This window comes from Chiloscyllium plagiosum, unplaced genomic scaffold (assembly GCF_037043375.1).
Source record: "Chiloscyllium plagiosum isolate Xiang-an unplaced genomic scaffold, Cpla_swu_hap1 HiC_scaffold_41, whole genome shotgun sequence".
Taxonomy (NCBI): domain Eukaryota; kingdom Metazoa; phylum Chordata; class Chondrichthyes; order Orectolobiformes; family Hemiscylliidae; genus Chiloscyllium; species Chiloscyllium plagiosum.
Window position 1 is genome coordinate 40,772,086 of NW_028270179.1, and position 15,012 is coordinate 40,787,097.

The 15,012-nt window shown below is 44.6% G+C and overlaps 1 long non-coding RNA gene across 1 annotated transcript in view; it reads right to left on the reverse strand.

Moving 5' to 3' along the window:
- Window positions 1–1,306: 1,306 nt before the first annotated feature.
- Window positions 1,307–15,012, reverse strand: part of LOC148138254 (uncharacterized) — a 63,680-nt gene continuing 49,974 nt past the window's right edge. Inside the window, exons 2-3 of the long non-coding RNA XR_015754059.1 lie at window positions 8,291–8,391; window positions 1,307–1,509 (exon numbers count right to left, since the gene is read on the reverse strand). This is a non-coding gene — a long non-coding RNA (uncharacterized LOC148138254). The remainder of the gene's footprint in view (window positions 1,510–8,290; window positions 8,392–15,012) is intronic.

Genomic DNA, 15,012 nt, shown 5'->3' on the forward strand with positions numbered 1-15,012 from the left:
AAACACAAATGAGTTAAACCTACTGAGGTCATGGTACACAGATTCTACGACAAGTGTTGTTTGATAGTTGTTTTGGGTATAGTCCTGGTGGTTGTTTTGTGTCCTGTGCTAAAGTTACTACGCGATTTTATCCAAATCTATGCCTAAATATCTTCAAACTCATATCTTAACAGGATGGATTTGTTTCAACACTTTAACTTCATTTAATTTGACCATAAACTTTGCTAACATTTTCTAAAAAGTCTGCATTTTTCTGGCTGTTTCATTCAGAGTCGTCTCATTGAAAACCAAAGCAATTCACAACGTGCCCCAATCAGGCCAGGTGTCAGTCTGGGTGCTCAGTGGCTCCCCTGGTTACGGTCATCACAAACAAATATAGAATTGGTGTTTCTCTGGAATCAGAGTAACATTAAGTTAAAAATCACACAAAACCAGGTTCTAGTCCAACAGGTTTAATTGAAAGCCCCTGTTGGACTATAACCTGGTGTTGTGTGATTTTTAACTTTGTTCACCACAGTCCAACACCAGCATCTCCAAATCAGAGTAATATTGGGGGTCTTCTCCAACCAGGAAAATTGTTCCGCTGATGCAAATGTAGTTGTCCTCCTCACCGTTTCTTGACATTCACAAGCAGGGTGAAGGGATATTTCACCACATTCTTCAACTCCATTCTGAACATAGTTTGGGTCACTGCATAAATTACCGTGTTGGTGCAACAGCTCAGCAACTGCAACATGAATCCCAATTCTTGCACAAAGTCAGGTACATATATAGCCACCTGTGCCACAAATGTCATGCGGGTATATATAGAAATCAGCATTAACATTGACCATAACAGGATGAAGTTAGCAGAGATAACAAACAGTAAAATGATGGATTTCTTTCGATTCTCCATCTCTTGGTCTCTGGGACCCTCCCCATTGCTGTGATTCCGGAGTCGCTTACGGGCTCTGCTACTCACTAAAATGTATCTGACAGTGAAAATGTTGAGGGTCACAATGAGGACAAATGGGACACATGGCGTTAGAATGTGATGGAGAAATTCAATTGCAACCCAAACAATTGAATACCTGACCTCAGCCTCAACATGGCAGAACCAAGGCATGTTCTGAAGTTGATACCGTTCTGTTAACATGAAATACCAGAAAATGTTCTTCAAACAGCTCAGCAAAGTCACTATTGCCAGAACAACAGTGGCTGTTTTCTCAGTGCAACATCTAGTTTTAAGCTTCTGGCAGCAAATAGCCACAAATCTGTCAAAGGTGAAAGTGACGGTGAACCAGACAGAACAGTCAGTTATTGCATAAAGCAGGACAGCGTGCATATTACAAACAGGGATGTGAAACAGGAAGGAAAAGCCCTCCCAAAATACAACAGGGATATGTCTCAATATCAGATCCAGTATGATGACCAGAAGATCCGCCACTGCCATGGCCACCAGATAGCGAGTGATACACGTGGAGAGACCACACTTGCCCCTTAGCATGATGACAATCGTCAGTAGGTTCACTGTGAGGAACGAAAAAAAAACAGTGTTGATATACATTCAGACTTAGTGCAAGCTTACCAGTTTGACGGAGCAACACTTGGCATTTTGAAGCACATTACTCCATCCAGCCCTGACGTGATTGTGTCTGTCCTTTGGCTGCAGATGACAGTCAATGCATTGGCATGAAATTAACTATAGATCAAAATTGATATTTTTGGAAACTGGGTTCGCTTCCAGCCTCGGGTGACTGCCTGTGTGGAGTGTGCACATTGTCCCCGTGTCTGTGTCGGTTTCCTCCGGTTTCCTCCCACAGTACAAAGATGTGCAGTTCAGGTGAATTGGTTATGTTAAGTTGTCCATAGTGTTAGGTGCATTAGTCAGAGGGAAATGGGTTTGGGCCGATTAGTCTTCGAAGGGTCGGTGTGGACTTGTAGGGCCAATGGGCTGTTTCCACACTGTAGGGAATCTAATCGAAATCCACAAATAAGGAGCACCACTTAACTCAATTAAGAGAATGGCAGAATTAACTCAAAGTCAGGGTCACACTGAGATCAACATACAGAAAGTGAAAGTCAAGGCTGTGTACATTTTGGTACAGAGGTGTGCTTGCCTTGAGAAAGCTAAAGCAGTAAACAGAAGATACTTAATTTCATCATCATTCATACAATTCTGATTAATTTCCAGTGTTAATAGTGGAGGCAGATATACTCACCTGGAACTCCAATCACAGCCAGGACAGGATAGTAGCCAGCTTGAGCAATCTGCACTATGTAATATATCCGATCGGATAAGGATAATGGGAGGAAGCCATTATAATGTTCAAGCATATAATACGCCCAGGATATATCCCGTGCTATTGCTGTGAGATTCCCATCTATTGATCTCAGGTTTGACTCCATTATGGGAACACTTCAGTCTGTTTTTCTCAGACCGCGCTCTTGCCTCTCCCTCTCTAAAAGATGATCCCTGGTAATATCTGACGTGATCTTCCTGCTCGCGGTATGTGCTCACACAATGAAAGGTGTTGCAAATATAAACAGGGCAGTGAACTCTCCAAAGACACAGTTAGGATTCCTGGGGATTTGTATTAATTGCAGTCACTGAAACAAACATGTTTGGTTAACCCTGATTAATGCTGCGCTTTTTAAAAAATTTCTAACACACTTGAGATGAAAGTTAACTCTGTCGGGCAGGGTGGGTGGTGGTGTGAAGGTCACTGAGGGAAGGGAATGTCGTGGATCTCTGAAGATCCCTGGTCAACCCTCTTCCGACCTGGCACAGAGGACACAAGAACATGCTCTGTGCACAGTCGATTCTCAGTTGCAGCAGTGCGTACTATCCACAGGATTCAACAAGGCCATAACAAACACAAGGCTACTTCAGTCGAGAAGGACAAGGGCAGCAAACACAAGGTAACACCAACTCCTGCAAGCTCCCCTGCGATCAACACCACTCCATCACACCTTGGCGCAATATCAGCTGTTCATTCAGTGTCACTGGAGTCAAACCCTTGGAGCTCCCTCCCTCACGGCACTTTGCTGGGTGTCCCTGTACCACACACGGGGACGGCAGCAGCTTAGGTATTGAACATAGACAAGTCAAGATAACGTAAGATAAAATAAGTTGAGGTGAGATAAGACAAGACAAGACAAAACATGAAAGCAGAAATTAGCCCATTCGGCTCATTAAATCTGCTCTGCCTTCAGTCATGACTCTTCAGTACTTTTGACATTCTTCCCTTTTTTTCCAATATCTTTGATGTTACCACCCTGGGAAAAAAACTGCGATTATCCATGCCTATAATCATTTTATGTGCACGATGTCATCGCCCCTCCGCCTCCAATGCTCTCCCACCAATAACACACGTCTGCCCAATCCTTCCTCCTAACTAATATACTTCAATACAGGCACCAGCCTGGTAAACTTGTTTTTGCACTCTCTCCACAGCCTCCCAATAGTTTGGCGACGTGAACTGCACATGGTATCTCAGAATCGTGTTGTGTGGATACAGGCCATTCAAACAACTGAGTCCATGGAAGCGCTCTGAAGAACATTCCAGCCAAACCCTGCATTTCTCGTGACTAATCTTCTGAGGCTATACATCGCTGAACTCAATGGGACAATTTAGCGTGGCCAATCCATCCTAAACTGCACATTACTGGACTGCAGGGGCGATCTGGCATGGCCAAATCATCCTAACTAACACATCCCTGGATATTCTGCAATAATTTAGTACAGCCAATGCCACCAATCCTGTGTATCGCTGAACACATCTGGAGAATATAGCGTAGCCAACCGAGCCGAGCCTCCGCATCCCTGGACAGCTTGGGATAATTTAGTATGGCCAAGCCACCCCAAACTGCACATCCCTGGGCACTATGCATAATTCAGCCTGGCCAATCCATCCTATCCTGCACATCCATGGACATGTGGGACAATTTAGCACGGCCACTCCATTCTAACCTGCACATCTCTGGGCACTATCGGCAATTTAGCACAGCCAATCCACCCCAACCTACACATCTTTCGACTATGGAAGGAAACAAGAGTATCTGGAGGAATCCCACGCAGACACAGGGATGATGTGCAAACTCCACACAGACAGGCGCCCGAGGCTGGAATCGAACCCGGATCCCTGGCACCGTGAGGCAGTAGTGCTAACCAAGTATTCACTGCAATCATTGGACGTAAGAATAATAATTTGGGTTGGGAGGCTCCCATTGTTTATTTTTTTCTCAAATCCAAGGCTTTTTAGTCATGTGTTTACCCATTTGTCCCCCATGCCAATGGGATGAGAGTTCCTGTCCATTAACTACAGCCCTTTGTTTTAAAGCACTTGGAGCAAATCTGTCACCTTGGGCAGAGTTTGCATTTCTTAATTTCTTAACACTCAATTCCCCAAAGCGTGTGTGCCATTGTAAGATCATACTTTCCTTTTAATTATTGATAAACTACAAACTTTGGAATGCCTGTTCCCAAACATCTTTTGTGGTGGGCAGCACGGTGGCACAGTGGTTAGCACTGCTGCCTCACAGTGCCGGAGACCCGGGTTCAATTCCCGCCTCAGGCGACTGACTGTGTGGAGTTTGCACGTTCTTCCTGTGTCTGCGTGGGTTTCCTCCAGGTGCTCCGGTTTCCTCCCACAGTCCAAAGATTTGCAGGTCAGGTGAATTGGCCATTTTAAACTGCCCATAGGGTTAGGTGCATTAATCAGAGAGAAATGGGTCATAATGGCTCTTCGGAGGGTCTATGTGGACTTGTTGGGCCGAAGGGCCTGTTTCCACGCTGTAGGGAATCTAATCTAGGAAGGAAAATTAGAGTGGCTCTTTCTATCTTCAGATTAATTCTCAGCAGCTGCCTCGGTCGAATGTGAACACATTTCCTCAGTCTGGAATCTTTGTATTTCGAGTCCAGCAACATCACCTCTTTGTGATATCCTTCCCACATCACGTGTCCCCTTTCAACAATCTACAGGCAAAATCCATAATCAAAATCCAGTCGATACCTCCCCTGAGTGCACTCTGGCAGTGGAGCTGTTCATGTGTACTATCCAGGGATAGAGCAGTGGTCAACTCAACATGTGCTAGTCACCCCTGCATTTCAGGTGAAGGTGTCTCTTGCTCGGAATGCTGGAAGCCAGCAAGTCAGTGAAAAGGGAAAAGGGCAGAAGGAATTCATTCAGGAATCGACAGTTCAACTGTTAATGTTCTGCTAGTCAATCTTACTGAATAAAGAACACTCCATCGATCTTTAATTCAGTTTTAACTGTTTTTACACTCACATCGACGGGTTGTTCAAAAAAGCATAACAACGCCCTTACTTCCTCAGGAGATTTAGGAAATTTGGCACGTCCACAAAGACTCTTAATAATTTTTATATGAATAGCGAAATGTGGAACTTGGAGCTTTGCTGTTTATTTCTCTATTTTTGTACTTAATCTATTTTAGCATCTAATTTTTATGTATGTACTTTGCACCAAAGACAGCACCATGTGTCGTGACATGCTACTCCTTTCACTGTCCTCCTGTCCGTTCTACCTGGGGACACGTGACAATATAACAAATTCTAATTCTAATGCGAGAAAGCATCCTATCTGGATGCATCACACCGCGGCATAGCAACTGCGCTTTCCAAGGTTGCATGAACGTGCGAAGAGTTGTGAGCGCATCTAGTCCATCACGCAAAGCAACCTTCCATCCGTTGATTCCAACGAGATTTTCCGCTGCCTCGGGAAACCAACAACAGGAGCAAAGACCCCCCTCAATCATTGGGTTACTGTTTTGCATCCTCTTCGGTGGGGCAGAAGATTCCAAAGGTTAAATAAATGGATGAACGGCTTCAAGGACAGTTCCTGCCTCGCTGTCAGAGACTTTTGACCTGATCTGTCAAATGCTCATTCCAATCTCTCTCCCTCTGCACCTTCCCCGCGTCTGTGACACTGTACTCTGCACTCTGGTCTGTTAGTCTCAAGCATTTTGTTAGGTACGATCAGCTGTAGAGCATGCAAACAACACTTTTCACTGTATCCTGGCACGTGGAAACAACAATAAATCGATCTCAAACTCACTTCTTATTCTTGATGCTTTTGCATTGTCATCGTTCTTTTCCCATTTAAGTGATGGACCGAGATACAGTGAAAAGTTTTGGTTTGCGTGCTGTGCAGTTCGATAATTCTCAACTCTCCTGCCTTTCTTCTGTAGTCCATTACTCCCTCTCTGGTAGAAACATCTGTTTCTTTCTCAACCTCGCATCGACCGAATGACCCAGCATCGATACACCTCTGGGGTAAAGAATTCACTCGCCTCTGAGAGAAGATGTTCCTCCTCATCTCCGACTAAAATGTCCAACCCCTTATTCTGAGTTGATACCTTCAATTGATCAAGTCTCTGATCTGTTGGTTCAAGCTGCACATTATAGTAATGGGTGTGTGTCTGTAGTGAGGTATGGGGGGGGGGGGGGGGGGTGTGGTGGGGGATGGAGAAAATGACCTGCCATTACTCAGGTTTTCGTTATTTAATTACTGCAGAGAAGAAATACAGTCTCTCCCCTTTCAGAAGCCCAAACGATTCCGGCTACATTGTGCACAATCACATGCTGTCTCAGGGTCAATCATAGTGGGAAGTCAGAACCTTTGTGAATCGACACTTGGCCATCAGATTGCTCACTTGGCCAAACAGCAAGGGATGCCGGGGACATTGGCCAAGTTAAAACCTGTTGCCGCAAAATGCACCCATGTGCGAAACAGTGCTAATGACATGAGCATCATGTAAAATGCAGCAGTTATCCTGGATAGCCAGCCCTCCAACAACTTACCCACGAAATCCGGAAAGACATGAGGCCCTGTTACGCGTAGAAATTAACAGGAACATTTCAATCTGAATTATTAACTCTTTTTTCCAATTATGAAGTTTATGCCCTCGATTGGTTCTAAAAGCATGGTTAACTTGCAGAAAATCTGAGCAGGACTTACACACTTAATGGCGAGAACATTGCTGAACAAAAAGTCTTTCTGGCACTTGTTTATAGTTTCTTTAAAGTGGAGTTGCAGGGGGTAGACAGGATAGTGAAGGTGGTGTTAGGTACACTTTCCCATTACACATGCCCCCTTTCAAAAATTTGCAGTCAAAATCCACGATCAAATTTGTCTTTAATTAATTCCAAAGTACCTTTTACTTTATGACCGAATATTAACTGAAAGGGAGTAAACTGAGTAGATTCATTTGGGGCATCGCTAATGGCAAACAATACGAATGGGATACCTTTATCCCAATCATTTGGGTAATCCTGACAGTCTGCTCTAACATGGTCTGCAGGGTCTGTGCCACCATTCCAGAGGTCCCTGGGATTCCGGATTATACGCACTTTATTTAAAGTGTTATATTTCAAAGCTATCCAAGACATCCTGAAAGAACCTAGCAGTAGAATTCGGCCCTTCATCTGACTGAATCCTCTCTGCATAGCCCATACCGCATGAAGAAAGGGAATAACTGCTCTACCTGATACTCCACAATGGAATTGCTTTCGGAAATCTGGGTAAACACATTCATTATGGTTAGCAAGTACTGGTTGCTTCTTTTAGTTCTCGGGAGGGGGCCGACACGGTCAATCATAACCCATGTGAAAGCTTCTTAGAATGTGGAAATTGACAACAAAGGTGCTGGTTTTATGACTGCCTGTGGCTTACCTACTATTTAGCATTTCTGACAAGTTAACCACATCCCTGTGCTTTCCCGGCTAATGAAAATGCTTTTGTACCTCAGCCTGAGTCTTTCGTCCCCCTCAGTGACCTCTCACAGGCAGTCCATGTGCTACCTGTAACACTTCCTGTCTGTATGCTACCAGGAACACCATCTGGTGTACTTCGGCCCATTTCTCCTCCTCACTGACCTGCCGTGGTCTCCATTTTCATTGTAGGATTTATCTTTGAGATCATACCCCTGAGGAATACATTCTGCCTCCTTTATTGATTGGAAAGAGTGCAAATACTGTCATCTCTTACTATTCGAGACTGATTACACCCCGTATCTCTCAAACATAACTTCTTTCCCTTCTCCATCTTCTTTCTGAATAAACGTTACTCACAGAGGCAAAGTCTTTATGGAGCTCAGGCACTGACTCCATACTCAGCCCCTGCTGAGGCTGTGCGCTCTCCTGCAGCTCCTCGCCTGTTCTTGGCTTTCCTCTACTACCTTCACTAATGCAATTGGCTTAGCTTCTTTTACCACATCTTTACCCACAGTGCCTTTCCTGAACGACCAGCACTGTGACTTTACGTGTCCCACTTCCTCGCACTGAAATTACCTTTTCCATCGGCACTGTAATTTTCTGTGTCCCACTCCATTACAGAGGAAACAGCCGAGGCCTTTCACCTCTTTTCCACCCTCTTGGGCTTCTTCTTTAACCTGCTGAAAACAATTACAAGCGTGCTCTAATCCTTGCTTTGCAGTGGAGGATCTCCCCTTCTCCCAATTTCTGTCCCTCACAGGATGAAATTCTTGCCGGAAGCTAAGCTTTGCCCTATGCACCAATGCATCTGCCATATCTGCTGTCCATCTCACTTTCTGAACTTTCTGTTTATCCACATGAATTGTATCATCTCGAGAAGTGAGGTTTTAAACTGCTCCAGCAGAAAAAATCTCTCTTAGAGCCTCATGGGTCTGATCTATTTTTACGGCCCACACCAATCTATCAAAATTACTATCTTTCATTCTTTTGAACTCAACATAAGTCTGACCTTGTTCCTTCTGTATGTTTCTGAAATGCTGTCTAAATGCTTCTGGTACCAATTCCTAAGCACTCAAAATCGTCTGTTTGACCTCTTCATAATCTCTTGACCCCTCTTCTGACACTGCAGTAAATACCTGACGAGATTTGCCTCCCAGGTCAGTCTAAACTAGCATTACCCATAAGCTATCTGACCATTCCATCTGCCTAAGCAATTTTTCAAATGACGTATAGAAGTCTTCAACATCTTTCACATCAAAATGTGGCAGTGTTTTAACATTTTTGTGTACATCCCTATCTCTCCATTTTTATCCAGTGAACACGACTTTCCTGAGTAATTCGCAACTTCAGAAGTTCAAATTCTCTCCCCCTTTCTCTTTCCTCTCTCTCTAACTTTTTTCTCTCTCTTTCTCTCCCTTTTCACTCAACAAAGAACTTTTCTACTTTTCTTTTTTCTCTCTATCTTTCTCTTTCTCTCACCTTTCCTTCTCTCTCTCTCTCTCTCTCTCTCTATCTCGCTATCATTCTGTCTATCGCTATCATTCTCTCTCTCTTCTCTCATGGCTATTCTTTCCCTTTCTTTATCTCCATTTTCCTCATGTGTACTTTAAGTTTTTTTTTCTCTCACTCTACTGTACTTGTCTGTTACTTTAACACACCTAAGTACTTTTCTAACTTTTCAGCTTTACTATTGTCCCTGGTTAAATCCAATTCAAACCTATTTGCTCATTCTGAAAGTATGGCCTTTCTCTATCTTTCGAAACTTACTTGGAAAATTTGGGAATGTGGGAATCATCTTCAAACCCCACAACCTCTTTCACAATTTTAAGAGCCATTTCTTTCACTTTTAAGTTAACTATCGACGAATAACCAAAATTAATCAAATGACGTTTTATTTGAAGATCTAGGACACTAATCAGCAAATGCTTAAATCTGCTGAGATCTTTCGTACCCCAAATCGATTCAAATCTGTCCAAATCTCAGATTGAATCTGTCTAACCGTGTCCAAATCACGGACGTGAGCCCTGAAACTGTTCCAAAGCAGTGTGAACTCTCTGTTAATTATGCCAAGCAGCAGAAAAAGCTCACCTCACCTCGTAATCTGTATAATACAAGTGACAGAGAACTCCCAAATCCCACTCTTGAAAGAAAATGTCATCAATCTATTTTAACTCTCAAAGTGAACATTAAATAACAACGATTCACAACTCTAAGACCCCTTTCGCTTAACAGCTTATTATCTGCTGACAACTCTGCAAACATATACTCTTCCAATAACAAAAACAATTATTTAAATCACATCAACTTTATTTCAAAATCAGACAGCAGCTGTCGTCTCTGGCGTCATTCTGGGAAGGGTTGCAGGGCTGGCAGGGGCTACAGAGATACGGAGGGGATGTAGCGGCCAGAGGACATCAGAGAGATAGAGAAGGCTGGAGGGATCAGACGAGGGTACACAGATCAGGAGGGGTGTGGGTGCTGGAGGAAGTGCCAGAGTTAGGCAGGGGGTGTTTGAGCTGGCGGGGGATACAGAGATACGGAGGGATTGTAGGAGCTGCAGGGCGTTATGGGATACGGAATGTATGTAGCGTCTGGCAGAGTTGACAGAGATAGGATGGGCTGGAGGAGGCTGCAGACTCAGGGAGGATGTGTAGGGCTGGAGGAATCTACAGAGGTTGGAAGGGGTCGTTGTATCTGGACGGGGTTAAAGTGACAGGGAGAGGATCTGGGTGTGGAAGAGGTTACAGAAATAGGGAGTGATAGTAGGGTCCAGGCGGTTTTAAGAGTTAGGGATGGGGTGTAAGGGCTGGAAGAGGCGTCAAGGATGGGGAGGAAATGTCTGGGCTGGAGAGGATTATGAGATCGGGAGGGGGTGTAATGGAGGGGGTGTAAGGGGCTGGATGGAATAACAGAGATAGGGAGGGGGCATAGCGGCTGGAAGAGGTGTCAAAGATAGGGCAGGAGTGTAGAGGCTGGATAGGGTTTACAGAGATAGGGAGGGAGTATTGGTGCTGGAGGCGTTTATGAGAAGGCAGAGGGAACAGGGGCTGGAGTGAGTTATGAGATAGGAAATGTATGTAGCTTCTGGCGGAGTTGATAGTGATAGGGTGGGACTTTTGGGGCTGCAGGAGGCTGCAGAGTTAGGGAGGATGTGGAGGGCTGGAGGAATCTACAGAGATGGGGAGGGTGTGTGGGGTCTAGACGGGGTTACCGTGACAGGGAAAGGCCATATGTGTGGAGGAGGTTACAGTGATGGGGAGAGGGGGTAAGGCTGGAGGAGGTTACAGAGATGGGTAGGGGGCGTAGGGGGCTGGAGGAGGTTACAGAGATAGGGAGGAAGTATAGGAGCTGGTGGAGGTTATAGATGTAAGGAGGGGATGTTGGGGCTGGAGGGAGTTGCAGAGATATGGAGGGTTTGCAGTGGCTGTTGGATGGCACAGATCGGGAGAGAATGTAGTTGCTGGAGGATGTTACAGAGATAGAGAACGGTTATTGTATCTGATGGAAGTGACAGTGATAGGGAGGGACTGTCGGGGCTGGTGGAGGTTACTTTTGCACAGGAGGTAAGGCCTTTAGGAGTGTAGCAGAACCGAGGGATCTTGGAGTTTAAGTTCACAACCCTGAGAACGTGGAGTCAGAGGTAGACAGGGCAGTGAAGACGTCTTTTAGCACACTGGCCTTCATCAGTCAAGGCACTGAGTACAGAAGCTGGGAAGCAGGGTTACAGTTATACAGACATTGATGAAGCCACACTTGGAGTAATGTGTTCAGTATTGGTCACCTTGCTCAAAGAAAGATGTTATTAAACTGGAAAGAGTGCAAAGTAAATGTACAAGTATGTTACCAGTACTCAGCGGTCTGAGTTATAGGGAGAGACATTTCTTTTCGGAGCATACAAGCTAAGACATTTCTTTTCGGAGCATAGAACACATTATAGAACTGTATAAGATAATGAGAGGCATGAACAGGGTGAATCCACTCAGTCTTTTTCCAAGGATTGACGAATCGAGGAGTAGAGGGCCTCAGTTTAAGATTAGAGAAGAAACAATAAAAGGGAATCCGTGGGGCAACTTTTATACACAGAGGGTGGTAGACGTGTGAAATGAGCTACAGGCAGAAGTGGTTGAGGCGGGCACATTAACAACATTTAAAGGGTATGTGGACAAAGAAAACATGGGTAGGAAATGATTAGCTGTATATGGGCCAAGTGCAAGGCAATGGAATTAGCGTAGATGGATAATTTTGGTCAGCATAGAGCAGATTGTGCCAAAGCATCTGCCTCCGTGCTGTAGGACTCTATGAGTCTATGACTGTAAAAGCTGAAGCCTCCTTTGCTCTCTGAAACAAAGGTACTTGCCAGTAACTTCAAAGTATCTCCAACTTTGTGATACACGTGGCCTGCCCCACTTTATCCTCACAATCCTCCAGTCTTGGAATTGGGAACGAATTAGATTGAGTCACAGCATTGAAATTCCGATAATCTGTACAGAATCGTTGAGTAACATCAGGTTTAGAAACCAATACGATCGCTGCACTCCATTTGCTTTGACCACACTTGGAATATTGAATTCAGTTCTGGTCGCCTCGTTAATGTGAAGATGGGGAAGCTTTAGAGAGGGTGCAGAGGAGATTTACCAGGATGCAGCCGGGATTGGACGGCATGCCCAATGAAGAAACGTTGAGGGAGCAAGGACTTTTCTTAATGTAGTGAAGGATGAGAGGTGACTTGATAGAAGTATACAAGATGTTGAGAGGAATAGCTAGAGTGGGCCGCCAGAGATGTTTCCCAATGGTGGAAATGTATATCACAAGGGAGAAAAATTGGAGGAAGTTTTAGAGGAGACGTCAGAGGTAGGTTCTTTACTCAGAGAGTGGTGGGTGTGTGGAATTTACTGCGAGCAGTGGTAGTAGAGTCAGATACAATAGGGACATTTAACCGACTCTGAGATAGGCACATGAAAGACAGTACAGTGAAGGTTATATAAGTTACTTTGATGTGAGAGTAGGATAAAATGCTGGCACAATGTCAAGGGCCGAAGGGCCTGTATGTTGCTGAATTGCTCAATGTTCCACTTCTCGCTTTAGTTTTACTTAAAGGCCTAAGACATTAGACCTGAAAATGTATTGCTGGAAAAGCGCAGCAGGTCAGGCAGCATCCAGGGAACAGGAGAATCGACATTTCGGGCATAAGCCCTTCTTCAGGCCTTATGCCTGAAGAAGGCCTTATGCCCAAAACGTCGATTCTCCTGTTCCCTGGATGCTGCCTGACCTGCTGCGCTTTTCCAGCAACACATTTTCAGCTCTGATCTCCAGCATCTGCAGACCTCACTTTCTCGTCTAATACATTAGACACCAAGTCTGTTTTCATCTGCTGGGACATGTTGTGCCCTACATTTTTTTCAAATCCGTCCGAACCCCAGTCCAAAATCCTGAACCCGAGCCCCGATCTGTTATAAAGTGATGATTGACTCCCCACCCACACTACTTCTGAGAATGAATGCTGAAACACCCAAGGAGGAACACCACGCACTATAATCTGTAAAAGTAGTGCATGAAGTCACGTAACCTACTTTCAGTGACATCTAGTGGTCAAATAAAATAAATCACTGACACTACTTTATGATCAACAAGTACCAATTTATTAATCTCACTTAACTATTACCAAACCGAATAAATCCCTGCTAACTATTAACATATTCACGAATAAAACAAGATTCGCATGTTACGATGTTGCAATAAACGCAAGTCCCACTCAGATAAAACAATGTATTCATTCTCTCGAAATAACAGTCAGGTTACACGTCTTCTGCAATATTCTGTGCTTTCTCCATTGATTTGCCTGTCAGGAGTCTTCACCAGACATGCCATTGGTACCAATGTTATTGAAACGGTGCTTTCTCTTCAACAGAGAGGAGGCTGTGAAAGCCAGCGATTCTCTCTGCAAAGCTGAGGGCCGTTATCCTGAGTGGACAGCAACTAGCTCTTAAGTCTTTGCCCAACTGACACCTTCCATTTACATTCTTGATGATATATACATATTTCTGACAATATGATTGGTTCTATGTTGTCAAAAAGCATCAGATTTTTAATTTGGCAGGTCTTTGATATATACGGGCCTGTTTCAAACTGATTGGCTCAATCCAAAAGCCTGTTGTCTTGGTAGCTGCTTGTAACTGCTCGGCCTTTTGATGCAAGCATTTCAATTTGGGTGGTTTCTGTTTCCTTGCAAACTTTCAAGCTGCAGCTTGCAGAAGTCCATTATAAATTTCTAATCACAGAAAAATCATTATCTTTTCAAAGGACCATGCACAACTTTCCCAATTTTATGAACACAAAATTCGGACTTCTTGCCTACCCATCGAGCCAGCTCCCCAACATCATCCCAAAGGTAACATTATCCCTAATGTTAGCGTGGAATTCTTATAGACTGGAAGCAAACCCATTCAGCCCATTGTTTCCACACCGATCCTTCCAGACACACACTACATTTATCACGGCGAAATCATCGACCCTGCCCCTGGACACGATGGGACAAATTAGCATGGCCAATACACTCAAACCTGCACACCCCTGGACACTGTGGGACAATTTCCCATGGCCAATCCACCCTAACCTTCACACCCCTGGACACCATGGGGCAATTTCCCAAAGCCAACACACCTTAACCTGCACATCGCTGGACGCCATGGGACAATTTAGCATGGCTAATCCACCCTGACGCTAATCCACCCTGGACAGTTCAGGACAAATTAGCATAGCCAATCCACCCTAATTTGCATATCCCTGGACACTGTGGGAGAATGTAGCATGGTCAATATACCCTAACCTGCACATCATTGGACACTATGGAACAATTTAGTACGTCGAATCCACCCTGACCTGCACATCCCTGGACAGTACAGGACAATTTAGCATGGCCAATCCATCCGAACCTGTACATCTCTGTACGCTACGTGACAATTTAACATGGCCAATCCACCCTAACCTGCAAATCATTCGACACTACAGGATAGTTTAGCACGTCCAATCCATCTTAACCTGCACATCCCTGGACAGTACAGGTCAAATTAACAAGGCCAATCCACCCTAAACTGCACATCCCTGAACACAACAGGGCAATTTAGCATGGCCAATCCACCATAACCTCCTCATCCCTGGACGATTGATCATGGCTAATCCATGGGAGTCAGCCAGAGCACCTGAAGGAAACCAATGCAGACATGAGGGTGGCTCAGTGGTTAGCACTACTGCCTCACAACGTCATTACAGGGTTGGTGCCACAATCTGTGGAAGTCTGC